This window comes from Theobroma cacao, chromosome 9 (assembly GCF_000208745.1).
Source record: "Theobroma cacao cultivar B97-61/B2 chromosome 9, Criollo_cocoa_genome_V2, whole genome shotgun sequence".
In the NCBI taxonomy this organism is placed as follows: Eukaryota; Viridiplantae; Streptophyta; class Magnoliopsida; order Malvales; family Malvaceae; genus Theobroma; species Theobroma cacao.
The window spans coordinates 19,250,625-19,277,522 of record NC_030858.1 but is presented as its reverse complement, the minus strand read 5'-3'; the positions used below and the strand labels follow the sequence as shown (position 1 = coordinate 19,277,522).

The window sequence follows — 26,898 nt, the reverse complement described above, 5'->3', positions numbered from 1 at the left end:
AAGAATCTCATAATTATAACCTTTATAATTTCTTTATAAGGCCATTATGTTCCAAGGACTTTATCTACATAAGTTTCTTATAACTCTTTATAAATAAACTCTTGAATAAAGAAATGCCTCATACATTATATACAATATTCATAACGTATTTAACATGAAATATGACTAATTAATATAATGTTTTACAAACACAAAATCAATTAGCTTGTAGGGCTTACAGTAATAGTGGTGGAATAATTATGCTTTAACGCTTCATCCATATCTGTCTCTCTTCCCATTTTTGCCTCTCTCCATGCCTCTCTAAATTCCACCTTTTATTCTCTAAATTTTTATTGAAAACATTAATATTTTAATATTTTAATCACAATAATATTTAAATTATATATAAAATTTTAATTTTTTTTGAAGGGAAAGTAGCAAAACTATTTAATCAGCAAAAGCAGAATATACGAGCAAGATTAAATACCAAAGTCTTCATTTTCCAATCAAACATTCACATAGAGTGAAAATGCAAAAACCCTCAAAATGGAACACTTTGCTTTTTATTCTGGAAAATGACTAGCTTTTTAGAAGAACTTAGAGATCACTAACATAAGGGAGAACAATAAGATAAAAAATTTAACTCTAATCTAAATGGTTACCCTAGTGCTAATCCTCTTGATTTGAACAACTATAAGAAAAATAGTCTTAGACCTAAACGTCGCGAAACTATTCGAGTGTACCACCTGGATCATACAACACCCTAGTGTAGCACACGTAGTAGGGCCGCCCCTTGGGTGAAGCCACCCAAGCAAGGGCTTTAGGCCCCAAATTTGGGTAGGCCCCCAATTTGGGGAGGCCCCAATTTTAAAGAAGATTTATAATTTTATAATAATTATAATAAAATTAATTATATTAAAAAATATAAAAATAAAAAATAATTCATCAAATTATTTGTTCTTTTACTTTTTTTAATTATGTGCCTAATAAATCTCAATTTTTCATTACTTCTTTATTTCTAAAATACTATTAATTCTCAACTATATTCTCTTATTTCCAAAAAACTAACAGTTACATGTATTTAATCATTTCTAACAGCTATTTTTTTTCTCACTTATTTATCTTATTTTCAATCAACACATTTAATGATTTCCAACAGCTATTTTTTTCCCTATATATAAAACTAATTATTTTTTTCAATGTATAATATCTACTTTTAAAATCTTCCTTTCTCATTTGCTCTTTCTTCCTTTAACTTCAATTTTTCTCCAAAGAATACACAAGAAGTCTGTTCTTTTATTATCTTCATAAAGTTGTGAGCCTCATTTGCGATTTGCAATAAGCATTCAATAATTAGGTACTATTGTTCTAATGTTTACAGATTTTTTTACTTTAATTTAGATTTATATTATGTTGTTATATTATTTTTATTTTATGTGATAGTTGATTTATTTGAATTAAAAATTTTGATTGTTGATTTTATATTAGCCATTTAAAAAATATAAGATAATTATAATAGTTAAATATTTTTAGAATAATGTTAACAATTCCAGTAAGTGTTGCTTTAGGAGAAAGAAGTATTTCAGAACTAAAATTAATAAAAATTTTTTTAAGATCAACAATATCTCAAGAAAGATTAAATGGATTGACTATATTATCAATTGAAAAAGAAATATTAGAAGAACTTGATTATAAAAGTTTAATTAAAAATTTTGTATCTCAAAAAGCTAGAAGAATAAAATTTTAATAAATTTTTTTTAATTTCAATAAAAAAAATCTCATTTGAATATTTCGCTTTAGGTCTTTGAATTTATTAAGCTGCCCTTGACACGCAGTACTACAAGACTGATTAGAAAGGGGATAGCTAATTGCATGATATCACAGTGATCCTTTACATGATGTGCTCAACAAGCCAAGTATGCACCAAACTTCCTACCAAAAGAAACCTGAAAGCACACAGGCCATGAAAGGCACACTCAAGCATCCAATACCTCAATCAACTGGACAACAAACCAGGCATGCTATCCATCACTTGCATCGTGCTGAATTTGTATGCAGGTGGGCCTTGCTGTCAATCTTTATTCTATCAGCATACATGGGCAAGCGAATGCTCTCATTAATCTCGTTTAACAAGATTTCGTCTGTAATATTATCCTTTATACTTCGCTTAACCTTCTTGAAAGTATTGAAATCATTGGGAGTCGACTTATCCGTCCTGATCCTCATATAGATCCACACATGTTGATCAGGATCCCAACAACACTCGATAATCTTCCCAGAGAATGAAGAAGGAGGATCTGAAACATCTCTGAATTCAACTCTATTCCCTTCCATCAACTTCTTTCTCCCCTGTTGGTAGAGAAAAAGTTGTTCACGATCATCACTGCCAATCTCAAATAAAAAGTCAACAGAGTTCAACTGAGCAAATTTCCACTTCAGAAGACCTTCATGAGTGCGAGGTACGTAAGGATCGTCCCAGCCCTGAAAAATAAGACCATCTGCCTCATGAGAGAGCCTGGGGATAATTTCCTTCAAAACCTTATTTACAGCAGAGAGAAACCAAAAATCCTTCCTCCGCACTCTGAAGGGTTCAAGGTCATATCGGTAATAAGGATTCCTGCTCTGGTAAATGTTCTGGCGTTCATATTTTCGAGGCTCAATCACATCTTTTTCAAGCATTTTCCATCGTTCACAGAAAGGCCACTGTATTAAAGAACCAACGTGGTTAAGTGCCATCATATCATAGATGAGATATCTTCTCTCTTGCTTCTGAGAGTCTGGCATGGTATCTATTACCATCTCCCCATCAAGCAATGTGAAATGATCAGTTCTGTCCCCCATAACTTCAGGTTGGTGTTGACTCGGAAACCTCATCTGAACCCTTCGGAAATTAAAACTCCTATCAATTAAATAACATCCATCAACAGTTATTAACATCATATATCGTGTTCCATCCACTTTCCAAGTGGTATAATAATAACGTTGCCTTAAAAGTTGCAAACTGTCGCGGTTGAGCGAAACTGGATGTGACCCAGGAAATTGCGAATGTCTTCTGGCCCCAACATTTAACTCCAACATTTTGTAGCAGAATGACCGCAGTGATTCCTGCTGGTCATGAGGTATTTCATCTCCCAAAATGTCATCATTTGTCAACACAACATCCGTCTGATGATTCCCATGTAATGCAGTTGGACCTCCACCATCATCATCATCTGCAACTGCTTAACCATTGAGATCAATAACAGAAGATCTCTTCCACTAAGGAGTTGGCGGGCAGACAACCATTTCAGGCCTTCTTTCATGATAAAATGCATACAAGGCATCAATATAGTCCGGTTTGTAAATACCCGGAGGACGTGCCTCTGAAAAAATTTTTATTGCCTGAGTAACAGACATTGATCGTGAACGTATGAGATAGTGAATAATCATGTATCCAGTGCGATTATGCCCATGCGTACAATGGACAAGAATATATTTCTTTGACTTATGACGTCGGAGGAATTCTGATACCTTGTAGACAAAGGTATTTACAGAGACATTATCCGGTACAGCATCCCTTCCCTGCATTGAATCTTTACATGCTCGATATTGCCTTCACCCTTAAGGTCTGTAGTTTGATAGTAACGAGATGTGTTCGTCAAATCAATCACCAAACCGAGCTTTCTTCCTAAGACTTTTTGCTGATGAATCGCTTGTCCAAAAGAGTATCTTTTACCAGGAGGAACACAGTCATCGTAAGATTCACCAAGGGGAACCTCAGAAGGAATGGTGCAGCCTATTTCCCGACCAACCGAAGGACAATCCAGCCAACCAGGAGGGATCCTACTTTTATCATAAACCCTGGGATTCCTATTTTGATAAAAGTGACCATGTATAGGAGGCTGAGAGACATACACAGGCCGGTGATCTGGTCGGTATCTTCTCAATCTCCTCCGTCTTTCTTCAACTGCAGACTCTACATGGGCTTCTGGTGCAGAGTAGTGTCCTATATGCCTTTCATGTGTCTCTTCATCATCTTCAGGTAATTGCGAAGCATTTAAGTCCATACTAGCAATCATTCAGCATCTATAAAACACCATGAACTTATAACCAGAAACATGAAATCGACCACGAAGTTACAACAAAAAACGGCGATCCACTACGCCGCTAAAACAAACGGATTCCCTCCGTTTCTTTTTCCCCAGGAATAAAAAAACAAATTGAAGCCTCTCGTGAATCGGCCAAACACAATAAAACTCGTTGTGTAAGTCGCAAGTAACCCTACAAGTAGGGTGGGGTGCCCCTCCTGTTTCTCTATAAGTTTTCCTTCAAAACCCTAGAGAGAGAAAGTTGTTGGTTTTTTTTTTTTTTTTAAAAAGGCGAGAGAGTGACTAAAAGTCAATAAATCACTGCCGAGTCAGGAAAGAGAGAGAGAGAGAGAGAGAATGGGCCACGGAGGAGCAGAGAAATTTCAAGATTCGGAGGCGTAATATTTTAACAATGTTCATATTTAAATTATAAATAAAATGCAATATTTTAAAATATTAAATATTAAATCTTAAATTTATCATAATAATATTTAAATTGTAAATAAAATATTAATATTTAAAAATTGAATAAAATAATCATGTTACTATATAAATTATACATTATTAATATTTTAAATAAATTATAGACAATAATTTTTAAAAAAATTAAAAAATTAATTTGTTCAAGCTGGGACATATGTTCAGCGGTTTTCTCGTTGATTATGTTGTCTAGGCTTGGACGCATGTCTGCAGGCTCCACGCGGAGTATTAAAGGGAGTCTATTTGTTATGGGCTTCAGAATAAGCTAGGAGTTGAGCCTGGATTTTAAAGCCTCTTGTTTCGGGCAGCACCTACGGAATAGGTTTAATATCCAATCTCCCTAAATTGGATGTTTTAGGCTTCGGTTTTTTCTAATTTTCCTTGATTTTGTAATTAAACTCATCAAGCCCAATGTCGTTTTGACATTGACAATTAGTAAATAAAAATTTACATATTCATAAAAAACAATTCAAGAAAATTTCTAAGAGAGAGTTTTTTTTTTAAATTCTGCTATAATATTGAAGAATTTAAGAAACATTTCGATATTAAAAGATTTTTATTTGTTTTAAAACAATGAAATAGAGAAATAATTGAGGGAAACAAAAAATTGAATATCATTTAACTTTACTTATAAAGGCTAAATGATAAGTACATGATTAATTTGGTACTATTCTTTGAATGGACGTTGTTAGGATGCTAATATTTTCTTCAAAAGTAATTGTATTCTCAAACCTAGTTTGTTTCATAAATCGGAACTTCTCCTTTTTAATGAACCTAAAATCAAACTTAAGACTTCATTAAAAACGGTGCATTCACTTAAGCAGGGTCGACCCTTGGGTGAAGCCACCCAAGCAAGGGCTTTATGCCCCCAATTTGGGGAGGTCCTTATTTTAGAGAAGATTTATAATTTTATAATAATTATAATATAATTAATTATATTAAAAATATATAAAAATAAAAAATAATTAATAAAATTATTTGTTTTTTTACTTTTTTAATTATGTACCTAATAAATCTTAATTTTTTATTATTTCTTTATTTCTAAAATGCTATTAATTCTCAACTACATACTCTTATTTCTAATAAACTAACAGTCATATGTATTTAATTATTTTCAATAACTCTTTTTTTCTTACTTTTTTCTCTTATTCCCAATCAACGCATTTAATGATTTTCAACAGCTATTTTTTTATATATAAAACCAATTATTTTTTATCAATGTATAATATATACTTTTGAAATCTTCCTTTCTCATTTGCTCTTTTTTCCTTTAACTTCAATTTTTCTCTAAAAGAATACACAAGAAGTCTGTTCTTTTATTATCTTTATAAAACTGTGAGCCTCATTTGCTGTTTGCAATAAGCATTCAACAATTAGGTATTATTGTTATAATCTTTACAGATTTTTTTACTTTAATTTAGAGTTTATATTATATTGTTATATTATTTTTATTTTATATGATAGTTGATTTATTTGAATTAGAAATTTTGATTGTTGATTTTATGTTAGCCATTTAAAAAATATAAGATAATTATAATAATTAAATATTTTTAGAATAATGTTAACAATTTCAGTAAGTGTTGTTTCAGGAAAAAAATGTTTTTCAAAACTAAAATTAATAAAATCTTATTTAAGATCAATAATATCTCAAGAAAGATTAAATGGATTGGCTATATTATCAATTGAAAAAAAATATTAGAAGAACTTGATTATAAAAGTTTAATTAAAAATTTTTCATCTAAAAAAAGCTAGAAGAATAAAATTTTAATAATTTTTTTTAATTTTAATAAAAAAAAACCTTATTTGAATATTTCATTTTAGGTCTTTAAACTTGTTGGGCCCCCCCTGAGTAATAAAATAATTCATGGACCAATTTGAAAATATAGTGACTGATCTTAGATTGAAAAAAATAAATAAATAAAAAGATATCTCATTTACTTCTTCAACAAAATCTGAAGAGTTTGGAATTGCTAGCAACAGAAGTGAATTATATGGTACAAAAACTTATTTTAAAGACATGAAGTAGAAATAATTTGAAAGCATTCTCATAGAAGATAGAACGTTGTCGAGAAGAAATAGGTAAATCTAAGGTTGATCACTTACATGATAATCATCCAAGTAAATGTGGATGTTGTAAAACAAAAAAATCTCAATTAGAAATTGAACTTTTTAATGGCAGTATGATTGAAAAGTTTGATAAGCTAAATATTCAAGGTCTAGTTGCAAAATCCAATTGAATTTATATTCGTATTTTAAGTACACACACATTTCTCTCTTGAAGTAGTTAAATTTTTAAAATTCTGTTTAAGTATTTTTTTCATTTTCAAAGCAGACTCATGAAGCATGGAATTATGTTAGTTTTATTTTAAATTTAATGAGTTTGATTGCAATTTTAACATATATTTAGGCTAATTTTAGATTATATTAATTAATATTTTTTTGAAAGTCTTGTATTTTCATTACTTATAAATTACAAAAACAAGTAATTGGCTAAACAAAATTATATTAATTAGGTTGTTGGTTAGTTTTAGATTATATTAATTTATATTGTATTTAAAGTTTCAAATCTTAGGGTGTTAGGGTTATATTTCATATTTTACATTTTATTAGGGTTTTGGTTTAGTTATAAAAATTTATGTAATTTTAGTTTCAATAAGCTTTTGAATGATGAATTTTTGAAAATTTGAGATATCAATTATTGAGCTCAATCTATCGACTTTTTTGCCCTTAGTCATTGTGTGTCTGTTCCTCTCTAATTTTCCTTCTAAACTTCTACTATCTATCTCTTATCCGTACCTGTTCTACATCACTTAGCTTGAATTCAAAGTACTCTCAATTTTGAAAAAGCTTCAAAATCAACCATCCAAGCCAAGTATCTATTCTTACAGAAAGACATATGCTCATTTAAAAACCTAATATAAGGCTTACATTAATAATAATATTCACTAAAACAGAAACCAACTAACAAATCCCACATGAATAAGGTCCTACTTTTCAAATTTTCATCTAATTAAGGTGTGCATGCCTGAAATACACCTAGGCAGTGGTCCTACATAATTTCCATAGCTTTCTTGTGTGGAGACATGGGATTTTGCAAATTGCATGTTAAGCTCGAGAATAGAAATTTAGAAATTAGAATTTGTTGTCTAGTTTCTCTTAGTTTCTTGGTCTTTATTATCAATGGTGCTACACGTACGAATAAAAAAGGGTTAAAGCATGTCAAACACTAACCCTTCTATATCTGTCTCTATAGCGCTCCTTATCCCGATATCGTCGATCCAGGCTCGGCCCTTGGGTGAAGCCACCCAAGTAAGGGCTTTAGGCTCTCAATTTGGAGAGGCCCCAGTTTTAAAGAAGATTTATAATTTTATAATAATTATAAGATAATTAAAAATTAAAAAAAAATAAAAATAAAAAATAAATTCATCAAATTGTTTGTTCTTTTACTTTTTTTAATTATGTGCTTAATAAATCTCAATTTTCTATTACTTTCTTATTTCTAGAATGCTATTAATTCTCAACTATATTCTCTTATTTCCAATAAACTAACCGTCATATGTATTTAATCATCTTCAACAACTATTTTTTTCTCACTTATTTCTCTTATTTCCAGTCAAAGCATTTAATGATTTCCAACAGCTATTTTTTTCCTATATATAAAACCAATTATTTTTTTCAATGTATAATATCTACTTTTGAAATCTTCTTTTCTCATTTGCTCTTTCTTCCTTTAACTTCAATTTTTCTCCAAAGAATACATAAGAAGTCTGTTCTTTTATTATCTTCATAAAGCTGTGAGCCTCATTTGCGGTTTGCAATAAACATTCAACAATTAGGTACTATTGTTATAATATTTACTGATTTTTTTACTTTAATTTAGATTTATATTATATTGTTATATTATTTTTATTTTATGTGATAGTTGATTTTTTTGAATTAAAAATTTTAATTGTTGATTTTATATTAGCTATTTAAAAAATATAAGATAATTATAATGGTTAAATATTTTTAGAATAATGTTAACAATTCCAGTAAGTGTTGCTTCAAGAGAAAGAAGTTTTTCAAAACTAAAATTAATAAAATCTTATTTAAGATCAACAATGTCTCAAGAAAGATTAAATAGATTGGCTATATTATCAATTGAAAAAGAAATATTAGAAGAACTTGATTATAAAAGTTTAATTTAAAATTTGACATATCAAAAACTAGAAAAATAAAATTTTAATAATTTTTTTAATTTTAATAAAAAAAACTTCATTTGAACATTTCGCTTTAAGCTTTTGAACTTATTGGACTGCCCCTGCACTTAAGTAACCAATCACATCTAAATAAAAAAGATTGGTGACATCCTCTCTTTCACATCAAATGGTTGGATTTACAAACTCACACATTATGATAGTGAGATGAATAACTACATTTTGTATATCTCTTGGGTTGGACACGTGATTAAGAATATGAAAGGAATCTAAAAACTTGAAAGAAGGTTTGGAGAGAAAATTAAAAATATTTTATTTTTTGTTTAATTATTTATTTTTAAGACTTTACAAGTTTTGATTTTTTCTTGTAAGCGATGTGGCGTTTTCTAGTCCACTAAAACAAATGTTAGAAAATAATTTTAAAATTTTATAATCACTTTTTAAAATATAAATAAATTCATCACAAAATATTTTTTAGTATTTTAAACAAGTAATTTTATATTTTAAATAATTATAAAATACTGGCATGAGTGATGGTGATGGTGTTAAAAAACAATGCACAAAATGGCTGCACGTGCCAACACGCGCCACTATGCGCATATGGGTCTTGCTAACTATTGTACCTTGGAGGAATTTGACTGTTCCAATATGCAAGTGTCGTACACGGCTTGTGACTCTTACGTGCCACATTCCAAAGCTTTGACGGCTTTTGGATTTTTACAATGGGGTGTTTCAGAATAGAAATCTCTTGCTCCATTGTTGTGCCTCCCTTGGTGTCTTATGCTTATTTTTATATCACGAGTCATTTAGTTTATTAAAGTTAATTAACGAAAAATTAAGTAATGGCAACGTCAGTTCCTTTTGAAGTTAAAGAACAAAAAATTGTAGGCAAATTTTTATTCATTGGATTTTATAAAGCATAAAATAGTACGTACTTTTTTACTATTCAATTACCTATCCTTCCTTTTTTTTTTTGTGCTATTTTATTTGCTTGCAGAACTTTTTGTGCTTCTTTCATTGGTTGGTCCTTTTCAACTTTTTATGCTTCTTTCTTGTCAAATTTGTTGTCGGCTTGTTTCCACCATCAAAGGCTGGTGCGTTTTACATTTGGTTTTTATTCAACTACTCAAGTCATCAACCCATATTCATTTGATTTTGACTTTTTTTTTTATATAAATTTTTACAATTCATTAAATTTTAAATTAAATTTGATGTATTTTTATCATTGATTACATTAAATTAATTAATTTTTAAGTATATGGAATGAAATATTATTAAAGTAGAGTATGATCTTTCTATTAATTTAAAAAATAACTAAATTTGTTTATTCTTCCTTATTAGGTTATAGATTAAGAAACTACAAATACAATGAATAAAGATTTGTTAGCATTGAAATATGTTATATTTTGATTTGACAAAATTATGTGATATCTTAGTTTTAGTTACAAGATTTTGAAATTGTCAAAATCATGTTCTTCATCCTCCTAAAATCATACAAATGTTTGAAAAGCCTTTCTTACTTAGAAAACATCACAAAGCTTTCAAACATGAGTTTTAGCTTCAGAAAACATAGAGCAAACATGCCTTAACTTGGTATTTGATCACAAGGAAGATAGAGATGAAGTTGAGCGACAAATGTCAAAGAATTTTAAAGAAACAAAGCTTCAATTGATGTTAGAGCAAGGCTAATCAGTCCAAGGACAGAATGGATGAGAAATCATGAAGAATCAAAGTTTCAGTCGATCCTTGAGAAGCTACAATCGATCCTATGGCAGAATGGGCAAAAAAACATGGAAACACCCAGTTTTTGTAAGGTAAATCTTTGCTATTACTCCTTTGTATAGACATTTGTAAAGGTACTAAAGTTAATGTAAGGGTTTATGATTGAGCTTGGTAAAAACCATTGTGAAAATTATCGCTTGATCCCTTTAAAAAGTTGATGGATTATCGCTTGATCCCGTAAAAAAGTGGTTATAAGGGTTATTGCTTTATCTCATTAAAAAGTAGATGTAAGGGTTATCGCTTGATTTTGTGAAAAAGTCATTGTGAGGGTATTGCTTGATCTCATTAAAAGACACATTCCTTTAGTAGATTTGAAACTCCTTGGTGAGCTAAAGGAGAAGACGTAGGTATTTGAGAAAGTTGAACCCCTATAAAAATACTTATGTCTTGATTTACTTTTATGTCTTGTGATTTATTGTTGATATTTGCTTTAAAGAAAAATCACTTATTTTGATTATGACAAAAGAAGAATATTTGTTTTTAAAAAAGGGGCTATCTTCATTAAGCTTGCAAAGAAAATTTTAAAATATCAATTCACCCCTTTTTTGATATTTATTGTATTGAGCTTATTATACTAACAATTGGTATCAAAGCAAGGACTCAATTTTGTAAGTCTAAAAACCTTGAGTGATCCATTATGGTAGTTCAAATTACCAAAAATGAAGGTTATGGCAACTGTGCTTGGTGAAGGGCAATCAATTTAAAGGTTGCCTTTCTTTGTAGGTATAACTACCTCTATTGGAAAAAATGTATGGAAATGTTTATACAATCTATGGACTTAGATGTTTAGAATGTTATATTAGACGGTCCATGAGTTCCATATAAAGAGTTAGATGGCAAATTAGTTATTAAGACTAGGAAAAAATGGAATGATACAGATAAGAAATTAATTCAAATCAATTGAAAGGCATATAATACTCTCCTTTGTGCCTTAGGTGCTAGTGAATTTAACAAAGTCTCTATGTGTGAAAATGCTAAGCAAATATGAGATACTTTAAGGACCACATATTAGGGCACAAATCAAGTTAAGGATGTTGGGTGAGGGCTGATCAAGCATCATATACAAACAAAAACACAGAGAAAATAAAATTAACAAATTGAATTATGCCTTACTCTCCTAAGATCTCTTCCATGCCAAATTGAGTACAAAATTAAATTAATAAATAAAATATATGATCATATCACTTTATCTAAATAACAAATGTTGATGAATCCTTTGTTAAACTACCAAAACATCCTTCAAAGAGCTCAACCACCTTAGCTTGGTTGTTGTAAACTAAAGCTATTCACGGAATCCTTGTGTAGCCTCTAACAGTAATCCACACCAATGAATTAGAAAATCCTTCTTTAAGGATTATGAGTGCTATGCCTTGACAATGTGCTAGCAAAGATGAATTCCATAAACTCATAGTCTACACAAAAATTTAGGGTTGAACACACAAAAGAAATCAAGTGAATGAAAAACTATTTGTTTTTCACACAAGAGGTCACAAGGTAAAAGGAATTTCAAGTTTGTTGTTCTTCTAATTTTTTTGCTACTCTTTTTTTTTTTGGAGGCTATAGGAAGGCATTTATACCATGGATTAATTTTAAACCCTAATTAAGAAGCCCAATTAACTTAATTATTTAATTTAATCAATTAGGCCCAATAACTTAATTAAACAATTTAATTAATTAAACCCAACAACTTAATTAAACAATTTTAATCAAGTATTTGAGAAGCTCATAACTTCTAATTTGATTAAGTCCAACTCAATCACCTCTCCCATTTTATTTTCAACTTTCATTTTAGGTGTGTGACCCATTAGGCTTCTAATATATTGGCAATGAACTTAATACATAATTCTTATGTCAAACTTAGAATTAGATAAATTTAAACTACTTTAAATTTATCATTAATCAAATCAAGTACTTAGAGTTCATAGACCAAGATTAGGATCTAGTAATCCGTAATGGCCACCTAAATATTAAAAGAGTCAAGATGGTTTGACTCAACCTTTTAGTGATCAGTCTTTTAGTGCAATTCATTCCTTTATCATATATTTCGAAGATGATAAAAGTATGGTGCAGTGTGTAATCTTATTGATCTCCATATTCGTTCTTTAAGTTTGATCATCAGTTTTATAGAGACTTATGAAACTACTTTCATAATCTTTAAGTTGCCTTGGTCAAGGACTTCAATAAGCTAATATCAACTAAGAGCTGTTAGGATATGTCCTTTGAATCGCTTGGTGTGATGATTCCTATCTTAACCATTCATTTACCTTCACATGCTTTATGCTATACCTAAAAACAACCTGTTTTGTCATCCTTGATTAGGCACTCGTAGGGATGAAATCAAAGTATAGCATTCCACACACAAGACAACCTGGTGTCTCAAGTCTAGGGAGTATTTACACAGCTAACACATGAGAAGTATTCTTGATAACTCTATGATATGGAGTTATTTGGGCTTAATTTTGATAATAATTTAGCTTAGTTCTTGTAGTAATACATAGAAATTAGTAGATTTTATTGAATTATTTTAAATTAGTTAATTTAGGTGTGTCAATCTAATTTTAGTTAATTTTATGTTTAATTTGGTGTTAATGTAGTTAAGATAGGTTGTTACAGATTTATTTGTACTTTTGTAGGTGTTTGATGAAAGAAGAATTTTAATGGAAGAAGGAGAGCAATTTTGAGGTGTAGACTTTCATTACACATGTTTTGATATTTTAGACCAAATGAAGTGATTCTAAAACCATTGCAAAGATAAGATAAAAATATACAATTTAAATGTTTATTACTTTGCCTAGCTCGGCATGGAAGATGGTCAAAAATCTTGTCAAATTTATTATATTGTAGTAGTCCTAGATCAATTACGATTTATGTTAATTAATTGGGCAAAGTTGTGACCCACATAGTCTGATGAGGAAATCTCAACTGAAATTGACTTCTTTCTTCACCCAACTTAGCCTAACTTCAAAGCACTATAAAAAAAACTTTTCAAATGACTTCGAAAAAGGGAGACCAAAACACCAAGATTGACAATTGAGAGTTAAGCGACAAAGTTATTGAAGCTAAGAAGAATTTGAAAGATTCAAGGATGATGTGTTATTTTCTTATTTTTCTTAGTATGATTTGAATGTTTAAACTTTGTTCAATGATGATGTGTGATTTGATGGGGAACTAAGTTTTTAATCTAAGATTATGATTGAACTCAATATGTAGTCTAAATTATTTATCTTTCTTTTACTTATATTTGATAAATTTAAGTTGTTTATTTTATTTTATTCTTCATGCTTCTGATTGATTGGCCACCAATTAGATTGAATTGGAAACCTAGGTTAAACCTTGACAAAGGAGATTTAGGTAGACCTAGAATAAAATAGCGTATGATTGAATACACTTAGTTGATTAGGTGGTTTGATTTGCATATAGAGTAGACATACACCTATAAACCATACGTAGCCAAAATTAGAGCACAAATTTACTAAATATTTCTTCAATATAATTTTCATAGACATATAGTAAATTACTTGGGAGATGTATTTTTATAAAAAACTCGATAGAAAACTTATAAATAATTTAGGACTATAGGTTAGCAACTTAATCCATTAAACTGAGTTAAGAGAGAGAGACAATATTCAGATGAAGTATTGAGGGATATCATAATCTTAGGTCTGGTAGTCACTCGAATTTAATAAAGTAAATTTGCTAATAGATTTTAGATTAGTTTTATTTTTAGTTTATTAGTTTATTAGTTTTAATTATATTTTTAATTATTTGGATAAGATTAGGGTGTGTCAATTTTAGTACTTAATAATAAGGATTAAAATAATTTTTTGAGGGATTGATACTCTACTCATTTCTATATTATTTTTGCGATACATACACTTGCGTGGGTAGAAAATTGAGCAACAAGTTTTTGGCGCTATTGTAGGGGAATTGATTTTTATTTTTTTTAATATTAATACTAAACATTCTTAATTTTAATCTAGACTTTTTTTATTTAATTTTTTTAGGTACTTTTGATCATTGTATGATAAGAGCACGAAATTTAGAAATTGTTCCTTTTGATCAAGAAATTGAAAAAACTTTTTGAAGACTTCATAGGAAAAATAAAAAAGTTTTTACTTCAAGTAAAACAATGGTTGATCAACAAAAGGAAGAGACCAAGCCTTTGAGGGATTATGCAGTCCCACAAGTACAAAATCTTCACTCTAGCATCTGAAGACCTTCGATTCAAGCCAACAACTTTGAAATTAAGCTATCAATCATTCAGATGGTTCAGATTGCTGTTCAGTTTGGGGGTTTGCCTAATGATGATTCGAATGCTCATATGATAAATTTTCTGAAAATTTGTGATACATTCATGGCTAATGGTGTTACTGATGATGCCATAAGATTGAGGTTTTTCCCTTTTTCATTGAGAGATAAAGCAAAGAGTTGGTTAAATTCGCTTCTTGCTGGTTTCATTAATACTTGGGATGATTTAGCTGAAAAATTCTTAGCAAATTCTTCCCACTTGCAAAGTTAGCAAAGATGTGGAATGATACTACTTCTTTCATGCAATTTGATTTTGAATCACTATATGAGACTTCGAAGAGGTATAAGGATTTGATAAGAAGGTGTCCTCACCATGGGTTACCTAAGTGGCTACAAGTTTAGACTTTTATAATGGTTTGCTAGGACCTTTTAGAACTACCATTAACGTTGTCGCTGGAGGTGCACTCATGAGTAAATCCATTGATGAGGCTTATTGTCACTGCCCAAATCCTAGGCCATGATCGGCACATGGGCTCAATGGGTATAGCCCACTAGGCCTAAGCAAGCCTCTTTATGAGATCCTATTCCTCATTCCATCCATCATCTTTAAAACCATGTGTTGTAATTCTCAATGATGAATGTTTCAGTAATATTTTATAGCAACCGAATATTCATATTTGTATTATCTCAAAGTACTGTCATTCATTGTCGTCTCATAAGGGCATCATCATGAATCCAACATATACATACTTCATTTATAACATGACTCATAGTAGTTTACATTACATATACGTGTACATAGACAAAAGACTCTTAACTGTGAGTAGAGTGACTTTAAGTGAAGGTACTGTTACTGAGATGCCATAGTACCTACCAAGAAGACGAGCATATGTGGACACTCAATCTAGGTCCCAACTGCCTCCGAATATGAAAACATGAAGTTTAAAAACATGAGTATAAACCTAGTGAGTGAACATAAGAAGGGAACAAGCATATGATACGGAAAGTTTTAAAATCATGATGCACTTTGTTAAAACCATGCAATTTAACTTAATTGCTTGTTAAAACCCCTTATTTCAAAACTTTGATTAGTCATCTCTTAGTGTTGAAAAACCCAAGATCAACCATGAAGATAAATGAGTGAAACCATAGCAGGATATAAACAAGGTAAACATGACTGAAGGATTCTCGCTGCAGCAAAATTTAGAGCACAGGTTTCTGAACTAAACTCGAGAGTTTCTTGTTGCAGCGAGAATGAATCTTGCTGCAGCGAAAACCACAGTGAGCAACTCTCTACAACGATAATGCATTCTCGCTGCAGTGAACTCCAGGGCTATTGCAAGCCCCCAGCACCTGAGAATTTCTAGCCACAACGAGAATGCAATTTCGCTGCAGCGAGAAACAGAGCAATTAAGTCAAAAGAATTCTTGTTGCAACGAAAAACCAGTTTTGCTGTAATGAACATCAATTCGGAAGCACTTAGCAATTTTTCAAGGTTCAATATGTAGGATGCAACATACATTACAAACCACACATTATACTCATAAACTTTCTATTGCATATGTATATATAAATATATATAACACGAATACCACCACTGCCTCACTAGCTCATGTGCAACCCCCACATCGCGCCCACTATATATCATCATGTGCACTCCATACTCGCACATGTCTATATCATCGTGTGCATTCCTTACTCGCACATTTCAACATCATAGTGTGCACTCCCTACTCGCACACTTCGACATCATCGTGTGCACTCCCTACTCGCACACTTCAATATCATTATCCACACTTCTGCACTCGTCATCACTGGCATGTGCATCCCCCACATCGCGCACACGCACGGTTATATTTATTACACAATGTTAACTATCAATACACAACATATATATTTATATCAACATCATATAAGGCACAAGGATTCATCATATTGCACACTCACAACATAAAACGTTTTAATAAAGGTTTCTTCCCATGCATAATCTTTAAGGAAAAATCAAATAAAAATCATTCACATGCTTTGTCCAAATACCAATACATTTCCCAAAATATTTTCAATGCAAGTTCACTCACTTTACGATAGCGGGATATTACATCGCTATTTATTCGGAGGCATATCTAGCTATTCCTACTTGCCGGTCGCTCGTTATTTCCCCCAGCACACCACCACAGTACGCTACCTTTACTGTTGCACTTCCTAGCAACAATCCCAATTCAATATTTTTAGCGTACATCATTTATCCTTCCCTTTTTCATTCAATCACAAATCCTTATTCAACTTAACTTGGCCTTGACATAATTTTTACCAAAGTTGCTTTTATCCCTTGCTTGCGTAATTCTTTAAATTATGATTACCGGTAACTTGTTTATGACTCTAACACATATATTAATCTTTTCTAAGGATATTTATCAAGTTCAATTATCCTTTCCACAACGACAATTTCTCACAATATGCCACTTAAAATGTCAACTACACAGCAATACCCATTTTCTCAAGATTCCTCAACTACACTTAAAACATCATTTGTCTTTACCTTTATGGTTGCTTGACCTGTACTTGCACTCCAATATTCCTTCAAAACATTAATCATCAAGCTGCCAAAATGATTCACACATTATTTCTCCAAAGATTTAACCAACCATGAGCTTAAAACATAAAAATCTTTACCTTAGCTTGCTTGAATTACAAAACCAAGCTTTTCTTCCTTTCTTTCTTTTTCTTTCTTCTTCTTCTAGGGTTTAGATGTGCTGGAAATTGGGGTTAGAAGCTGCATGTTTAGTGCCCAAGAAGTTTGGAGAAGAAAGAAGTAAGAAAAGAAAGGAAATGAAAAGAAACAAGGGAAATCACGTGAAAAAATTTGATTTTCATGAACTTGAAATGAAAATGGCGTTGGAAGCTTCAAGAAGAAGAAGAAAATATCTTGCTGGAGGAGATAAGGATGGTCATGGCTGATAAAGATGAGAGTCAAAGCTTCCTTTGGAAGCTTTGACCAAACTTTACGTGAAATTACCATTTTACCCTCCAAGTTTCTTTCCTTTTTAATTTAGTCCTCCCAACACTCTTTTAACTCCAATTTCCTTCTATTATCTTCTTTTACACATATACAAACAAAATATAAAGCTTGTACTCCAACGCGGCGTCTTCATAATATTTAAAATATAATATTTTCCTACGTTAGTTTTATTTAATAATGCACGGGCCCCACTAGCTTCATTATTCTCCGAAATTTCTTCGTTCTTTCTCTCCCCCACTTAGATTAATCATATACTCCTTCTTCATGAAAAATTTAGACATTGAATAAAATATTAATATTTTAATATTATTTTATTCTAAAATTTTTAACTTGTCTCCTTGGTACCTAAAATACCTTATTATGCCTCAATTCACTTCCAAATCACTTTTTTTTCTTGCAAATTCTTCCCTGATAAAAATATTATTATTTTATTATTATTCCCTCGCGTGTGAAATATTTTATCTTAAAATACTCTTTTCACCTTTCCTCACCTTTAAACATTATAATTAACCTCATTTGGCATCCGATAAGCTTCATTAGCCACCATGTCAAAGTACAGGGTATTACACTTATGATTTGCTTGAAGAAATAGCTTCTAATAATTATCAATGGCCATATGAAAGATTGGGTACAAGAAAAATTGCTGAAATTCATGAATTAGATGTGATAAACACTTTTTCTGCACAATTGGCTTCTCTCGTAAAGAAAATAGATAAACTAAGTGTTAATGCTGTTCAGAACTCCTTTATGGCATGTGAATTTTGTGGGGAAGGACATTCCATTGACAATTGTCCCATCTATTCAAAGTCTTGTCAATTTGTTGGAAACAAGCAACAGAACAATCCCTATTCCAACACTTATAATCCTGGTTGGAGGAATCATCCTAATTTTTCATGGAATAACAACCAAGGGTCTTCATCAGCAGCTAAGCCAAACTTTCCTCCTGGATTTCCATCTAGAGCCCTTATGCTAGAGAACAAGCTTTTAATGGAGGATATGTTCATGCAGTTCATGACAAGGACTGATACATTTATGACGAGGACTGATACCTTCATTCAAAATCAAGCAGCTTCAATTAGAAATCTTGAGACACAAATAGGCTAACTTGCCAGTGTTTTAAATACTAGACCTCATGGTACCTTACCAAGTGATACTGAACCTAATTCAAGAAGAGAAGGTAAGGAACACTGTAAGGCAATTTATCTTTGCAATGGAAAAAAGGTAAGTAAAGAGGTAAGTAGTAAGGATTTAAATTCTGAAATTTCAATTCAATCTAATGAGAAAGAAATTGAAAAAAAGATGCTGAAAAAGAAATTATGGTTGAAAAATCTATCGGAGATTCAAAAGAAAAATCACAATTAAAAACTGCTTCTACACCCCCACCACCTTTTCCTTAAAGATTTCAAAAAGAAAAACTTGACAAGGAATTAATTTATTGATGTGTTTAAAAAAATTACATATTAATATTTCCTTTGTTGAAGCTTTGGAATAAATGCTAAGATATGTTAAATTATTGAAAGACATGTTGTCTAAAAAAAGAAAATTAGGTGAGTTTGAAACTATTGCACTTACTGAATAATGCAGTGCCATCATTCAAAATAAGCTTCCTCCAAAGCTTAAAGATCCAGATAATTTTACTATTCCATGTACTATTGGTATTCATTGTTTTGCTAAAGCTTTATGTGATTGGGTGCAAGTATAAATTTGATGCCATTATCCATTTATAAAAAATTAGGTTTGGAAAAGATTAAGCTAACTTCTGTGACTTTACAACTTGCTGATCTATCCATCACCTATCCTTATGGTATTGTGGAAGATGTTTTGGTAAAAGTTGGTAAGTTTATTTTTTCAGTAGAATTTATTATTTTGATATGGAAGAAGATTGTGAAATACCGATCATTCTTGGGAGACCATTCTTGAGAAATACTCAAGCTTTAATTGATGTGGAAAAAGGTGAGCTTACTTTAAGGGTTGAAGATCAATAGGTAACATTTAGTATTTTTCGAGCTTTAAAATTTTCTAATGAACATAATGAATGTTTTTCAATTAATGTTGTGGATGACATAACGAATAATGTGTTTATTGAAAATCATCAAGATCCATTGGAAACTTCTTTAAATTCTTCATGTGATATTATTGATGAAAAAGTTCTTGAATATGCTAACCATCTTGATGCTCATTCACATTTTCTAAGATCCCAATTTGTGTCTTTGGAATTATCAATTACAACTTCACCAATCAAACCTTCCATTGAAGAACCTCCTTCACTTGAGCTCAAACCACTGCCTAATCATTTAAGGTATGCATTTTTGGGAAATTCTTCTACACTACTAGTAATTATTTCTTCTTTTTTTTCTAATGAACTTGAAAATAAACTCCTTCGAGTTTTAAGAGACTACAAAAAGGCAATTAGGTGGACCATTGTAGACAAAAAAGGAATTAGTCCATCAATTTGCATATACAAAATTCTTTTAGAAGAAAATCACAAAGCAACCATTGAGCATCAACAAAGGTTGAATCCAATCATGAAAGAGGTAGTAAAGAAAGAAATTATCAAGTGGCTTGATGCAGGTATTATCTATCCTATTTTTTGATAGTTCATGGATAAGTCTAGTCCAATGTGTCCCTAAAAAAAGAGGTATGACTGTAGTTTCTAATGAAAATAATGAGCTCATCCCCACTAGAACTGTAACTGGATGGGGAGTATGTATGGACTATAGAAAATCAAACAAAGCCACTAGAAAAGATCACTTTCTACTACCTTTTATTCATCAAATGCTTGACAGATTAATAGGTAAGGATTTTTATTGCTTTTTGGATGGTTATTCTAGTTATAATCAAATTGCCATTACTCCTGAAGACCAAGAAAAAACCACATTTACTTCTTTTTATGGAACTTTTGCTTTTCGTAGAATGTCTTTTGGACTTTGTATTGCTCTAGCTACTTTTCAGAGATGTATGATGGCAGTTTTTTCTGATATGGTTGAAAAGTTTTTGGAAGTATTTATGGATGATTTTTCAATTTTTGGGGATAATTTTGATGATTGTCTATTTAATCTTGCTAGAGTACTTAAGAGATGTGAAGAAACTAATTTAGTTTTAAATTGGAAAAAATATCACTTTATGGTGCAAGAAGGCATAGTCTTAGGCCATTGAGTCTTTAGTAAAGGTTTAGAAGTAGATAAAGCAAAAATTGAAATATTTGAAAAACTTCGACCTCCCACCTCTATTAAGGGCATTCGTAGTTTTTTAGGACATGCTGGATTTTATAGGAGATTCATTAGATATTTTTTTAAAATTTTTAAACCACTATGTAATTTGTTAGAAAAAGATACTCATTTTAATTTTGATGATGCTTGCCATGATGCCTTTGTTGAATTAAAAAAGAGATTAATTTCTGGTCCTATTATCACTGTTCCTGATTGGAATCTTCCTTTTGAACTAATGTGTGATGCTAGTGATTATGCAGTTGGCGCAATTTTAGGCCAACCAAAAATGAGGATTTCGCATCTTATTTATTATGCTAGCAGAACATTGAATGAGGCTCAAGCAATTACACAACAACCGAGAAGGAGTTGTTTACTATTGTTTTGTTTTCGATAAATTTTGCTCATATCTTGTTGGTACAAAGTTATTGTTAACACTGACCATGCAGCTATTAAATATTTGATCGAGGAAAAAGATGCAAAACCACGCTTGATAAAATGGGTACTTTTGCGTCAAGAATTCAACTTGGAAATTCGAGATAAGAAAGGTACAAAAAATCAAGTGGTAGATCATTTATCGAGATTGGAGAATAATGACAAAATTGGGAATTCCATAGTGATTAATGAGACCTTTCCTGATAAGCAATTGTTTCATATAGAGAAGTAGAAAAATTTGCCATGGTATGTTGATGTGGTGAATTATCTAGTGAGTAAACTCTTCCCTCTTAAATTTAATTCTCAACAAAAGAAGAAATTCGTGCGTGATATCAAATATTGCATGTGGGATAAGCCTTTTCTTTGCAAGCATTGTGGAGATCAAATCATTAGAAAGTGTGTTCTTGAAGAAGAATTTGAAAATATTCTTCATCATTGCCATTCATCTGATTATGGAGGACATTATAGAGGAAACCTAACTGTTGCAAAGGTTCTACAATCAGGTTTTTGCTAGCCTTATCTTTTCAAATATCTCATAATTTTGTTGAAAGATGTGATCGATGTCAAAGAATGGGCAACATATCTAGGAGACATGAGATGCCTCTCAACAACATCCTCGAAGTTGAAATTTTTGATGTATGGGGAATTGATTTTATGGGTCGATTCACTTCATCCTTTAATAATGTATACATCTTGGTTGCTGTTGATTATATCTCTAAATGGGTTGAAGTTGTTGCATTGCCAAGAAATGACTCTAAGGTAGTGATAAACTTCTTGCAAAAGAACATCTTCACACATTTTGGTACACCTAGAACCATAATTAGTGATGAAGGGACCCACTTCTATAACAAAAAATTTGAAGCAATCCTAGCCAAATATGGAGTCAAGCACAAAATAGCCATTGGTTATCATTCTTAAACGAGTTGCCAAGCTAAAGTTTCAAATTGAGAAATTAGAAGAATTTTGGAGAAAATTGATTGTCCTTCCAGAAAAGATTGGTCAAAAAAGCTAGATGATGCTTTGTGCGCATATAAAACTGCATATAAAACTCTAATTAGGATGTCTTCTTATAGATGGGTGTTTGGTAAAGTGTGCCATCTTCCAATCGAGCTTGAACACAAGGCATATTGGGCAATTAAAAAGCTTACTTTTGATCTTCAAGCGGGCCAAGAAAAGTGTCTTTTGTAACTCAATGAGATGGATGAATTTTGTCAAGAAGCTTATGAGAGTGCAAGAATCTACAAAGAGAAGACAAAACAATGGCACGACAAGAAAATCATAAACAGAAGTTTTGAGCTTGGCCAACATGTTTTCCTATACAATTCTCGTTTGAAATTATTTCCTGAAAAATTGAAATATCGTTGGTTTGGACCTTTTATTGTGTTGAAAGTATATCCTCATGGAGCAGTGGAGGTAGCTCATGTTAAATCTACCTTCAAAGTGAATGGGCAACGATTAAAGCACTATTGGGATAGCGATTTTGATTGTCAAAGGTCCTCAATCATGCTTATCGACGCAATTTGAATCAGAGAAAGTCAAGCCAACGACTATAAATCAAGCACTTCTTGGGAGGCAGCCCAAGCATTCAACTTACTTTCTTTTATTTTCTTTTACTTAAATTTATTTATTCCATTATTTAATTATTAATATTTTCTTTTTAATTTGCAAGAACATGTAAAGCTTCCCATAAAAAAAATTTGAAAAAAAAAAATTTGAGGAGGGGGGTAAGCCACAGCATCCCCAAAGGGAGGCCATGGCTTAGAGAAACCCCTCAACGAGGGCTGCAACACCCTCTAAGTGTGGTCGCGGCCTCGCGATTGTATGGAACGAGGGTTGCGATGCCCACTAATGGTAGGTTGTGGCCTTTCATGTTTTGTGGTAAAAAAAATTTAGGTTAAAAAAAGAAGGCCTCTTAATGTGGGCTACCAAAGATGGGTAGCCCACTAACCAAACCAATCACCCTCACCTTCCAACCCCCCCCNCTCTCCTATCCTTCCCTCTCACTACAATTTTTTGCACTTTTCATTCCTCTCTTCTCACCCATTCCTTCCATCTCTCCTTTACTCGTATCCTCACCATTATTCTGCTTTCATATTTTTTTCTCCATACCAATTACCTCTACCCATCTTTTCCCTTCCACATTTATTTTTGACACATTTGCTCTAAATGTCAAGTAAGTTTTAATATTTCTTTTATTTATTTATTTATTTTTGTCTTTTTTTTTCTTTTATTTTTCTTTTCTTCTTCTATTTTTCTAATTGTTGACTTACTTCATATTTTTATTTTGTTGAAAATTTATGATGGGTATTAATGATTCTTGAAACATTGTGCTTAGTTATTTTATGGGTATCGTAGATTGGGTAGATTTGTACTTTAAATTTTAAAGGTAAGTTGATATTGGAATATGGGTAAGTTTCTTTATTTTAAATTTTTTATATGCCTAGTAGTATAGAAATATTTTAATTGTTGGATTTTTACTTGGTACTGTGGGCATTATTTTATGATAAGAAGACATATGAGCTACTATCGTTAACGGTTTATTGTGTTTTGTTGGTACTTTTTTTTTCTTTTGGTTGAGAATTAATTGTAGGAAATTTGAGAACGACACTCAAATGATCAAGACAAAATTTCAGTGGTTCGTTTGATCATACTAGATTTGTGTCAGTTGATGCTGTGGCTAGACACGCAAGTCCTCTTGCAAACAAAATTGCAATATCCGAATGAGGACTAGATCAAGGGTTGATTACACACCTTGACCTTCAACCAATGATTGATGGCCGCCACTGGCAAAAATTTTGTGCTTTGCCAGCAGCTGCAAGTATCCCTCTAGTAAGAGAATTTTACGCTAATACTGTAAAAGCTACTAATGATTTTGTTTTTGTGCAAGGTAAATTAGTTCCATTCTCGAGCCATGCCATCAATGAATTTTATGAAACTTCTAATATTGAAAACGATGGATATGGTCAATATTTGGCTGAGCATGAAAATTGGGATGATATCATTACTATACTCTGTGAGGAGGGTGCTCAATGGTGATTCTTCAATAATGCACTAGTTTCATTCAAGAAGACTGTGATGAAACCAACTTCTAAGATATGGTTTTATTTTGTGGCTTCAAAATTACTTCTTACCACACATGCTAGTGATGTCATAAAAGATCGAGCCATCCTCATTCATTCAATCATGACTGGACGCATAATTGATATTGATCACGTAATTTACAAAGCCATGACTCACACTACACAATCAAAGCTTGAAGGATTGTGGTTCTCTTCTCTGATTACAGCTATGTGCAAACAAGCTGGTGTACATTGGGATGCTAATGAGGAGTTATTGCACCCTAAACTTCCATTTGATCTGAATCTAATTCTCAGACAATCTCAAACTTCTACTGGGGCTTTTTCTTCTTCTACACATCATTCTCTACACCCTCGACCAAGACACCAACAATTGCCAATGACCTAGAGAATTGAGAACCTTGAGAACCTAGTTGAAAACCTTGGGCAACAATTTGAGCAACACATGTCTTATTAGACCCAATGTAATCAACATATGGACCACATGTTTCGAGCTTATGGTGCTTTTATGGGAATGGACATGTCTACTCTTCCATCGGCACCTAATCTTCCTAGGGGTGCTAATGAGGTAGAGGACAATGAGGCAAAAGGATGATGGAGATGAGGAGGAGGATTAGTGCTTCACCAAATTCATCCAACTATCAAGGGAGTATTTACCTTTTTTTTTATTTTTTCTAACATTGAAGACAATGTTTAGTTTAAGTTTGGGGGGTTGAATTTATTTTTCTAGTGATAAATATTCTGTGGAAGTTATAGATTTAATTTTATTTTCATGTTTATCTAGATTTATAAATAATTTAGGATTAGTTGGTAAATGAATTTATTTCTTGTTTTAGGAATCTAGAGTAAAGTTATGCCAATTTTTTCGATGATTGCTCTATCCAATGATGATAGCTAGTTGTCTTGAATTCTTAACTTTTGGTGAATAAGTTTTTTGTTTGGATTCATGATAAATCTTTGGTTAAGTATCATTGTTAGGATGTGATTTCCACAATTTTGAGCATTATATATTTTACTTTGAATTATTATAAACATCCAGAGAAGGTTTGTATTGAGGTGAATTTTAGATTTCATGAATTCTAGAATTTGTTTGATTTTCTCTTGAGGCAAAATCCTAGGCAAAACTTAGTTAGGGAGATGATTTAGGCTATCTTTGGACTGTTTGAGCCTAAAAAGCCAACCTGATTAAATTTTTATCCCTAGTATATCCCTTGTGAGCCTAATTTTCTTTTTCTTTATTTAACTACATAATAATTGAGCCTAGCCTTCAAATAAAATTTCCAATTTTGCAACCCTCACTCCTAAGCATGTATATTGTTTTAGGAAATTTAAATTGAGCTAAATGTTGAAAAAGGTGGAAAGGTGATGTTGATGTGAAAGAAAAAGTTCAAAATATGAAAATTAACCCCACTATCTACAATACGAAGAAAATAAGTTTGGGGGTGCGAAATTGTGAAAAGAAAAAAAAGTGTTGAAAAAAAAGAGAAAAATTCAAATGTGGAAGAAAAAGTGTACTAGGAGAAAAAAAAATAGCTCTATAAAGTCCTAGAATAATTACGTGCTTAGGGTGATTTCAGCCACATTAATATCCTTTATCATACCTTGACCTTAGCCTTACATTACAAGCTTATTAAAGTCCTATTGATCCCTAGCTTGGTGTTAGTCTGCAGTAGTGGAGAGAGAGATGAAAAGTAAACATATGGAGTTCTAGTACTAATTTGAAATTTGCGTTGGCATAAACTCATCTGGATATAATGATATTACACACAAAAATCCATTCGAGAATGTGCCTGCATTGGAATTGATACATGAATTTAAATGATGCCTATATTTTTCCTTAGGTTAATGATTGATAGACATACTTTTGAGGAAATTATGTGGAATCATTAAGCTGGTGCACTTTATTTCTAGTAATAGTAGTAGTAGTAACTATATTTATTTTAGTTTTCTTTAACTGAATTTGATTTTTGTAAGTTAGTTTCTTTTCTATGTTTTGCTTGAGGACTAGCAAAATGTTAAGTTTCGAGGTGTGATAACTTTATGATATAGAGTTGTTTGGGCTTAATTTTGATAATGATTTAGCTTAGTTCTTGTAGTAATACATAAAAATTAATAAATTTTATTAAATTATTTTAAATTAGTTAATTTAGGTGAATCAATCTAATCTTAGTTAATTTTATACTTAATTCGGTGTTAATGTGGTTAAAATAGGTTGTTACTGATTTATTTGTGCTTTTGTAGGTGTTTGATGAAAGAAGAATTTTAATGAATGAAGGAGAGCAATTTTGAGGTGTAGACTTCCACTGCACATGTTTTGCTATTTTGGCCATAACTTTCTCTACAAAGCTCCAAATGAAGCAATTCTTAAACCATTGCAAAGATAAGAAAAAATATACAACTTTCATGTTT

The 26,898-nt window shown here is 31.4% G+C and overlaps 1 long non-coding RNA gene and 1 pseudogene across 1 annotated transcript; both read right to left on the bottom strand.

Moving 5' to 3' along the window:
* LOC18589522 lies at positions 1,949–4,074 on the bottom strand (annotated as a pseudogene).
* Positions 16,103–17,519, bottom strand: LOC108663412. Its single transcript, XR_001929392.1, has 3 exons — positions 17,426–17,519; positions 17,292–17,352; positions 16,103–16,141 (listed from the first exon to the last, which is right to left on the bottom strand). It is a non-coding gene; the product is annotated as an uncharacterized LOC108663412 (long non-coding RNA).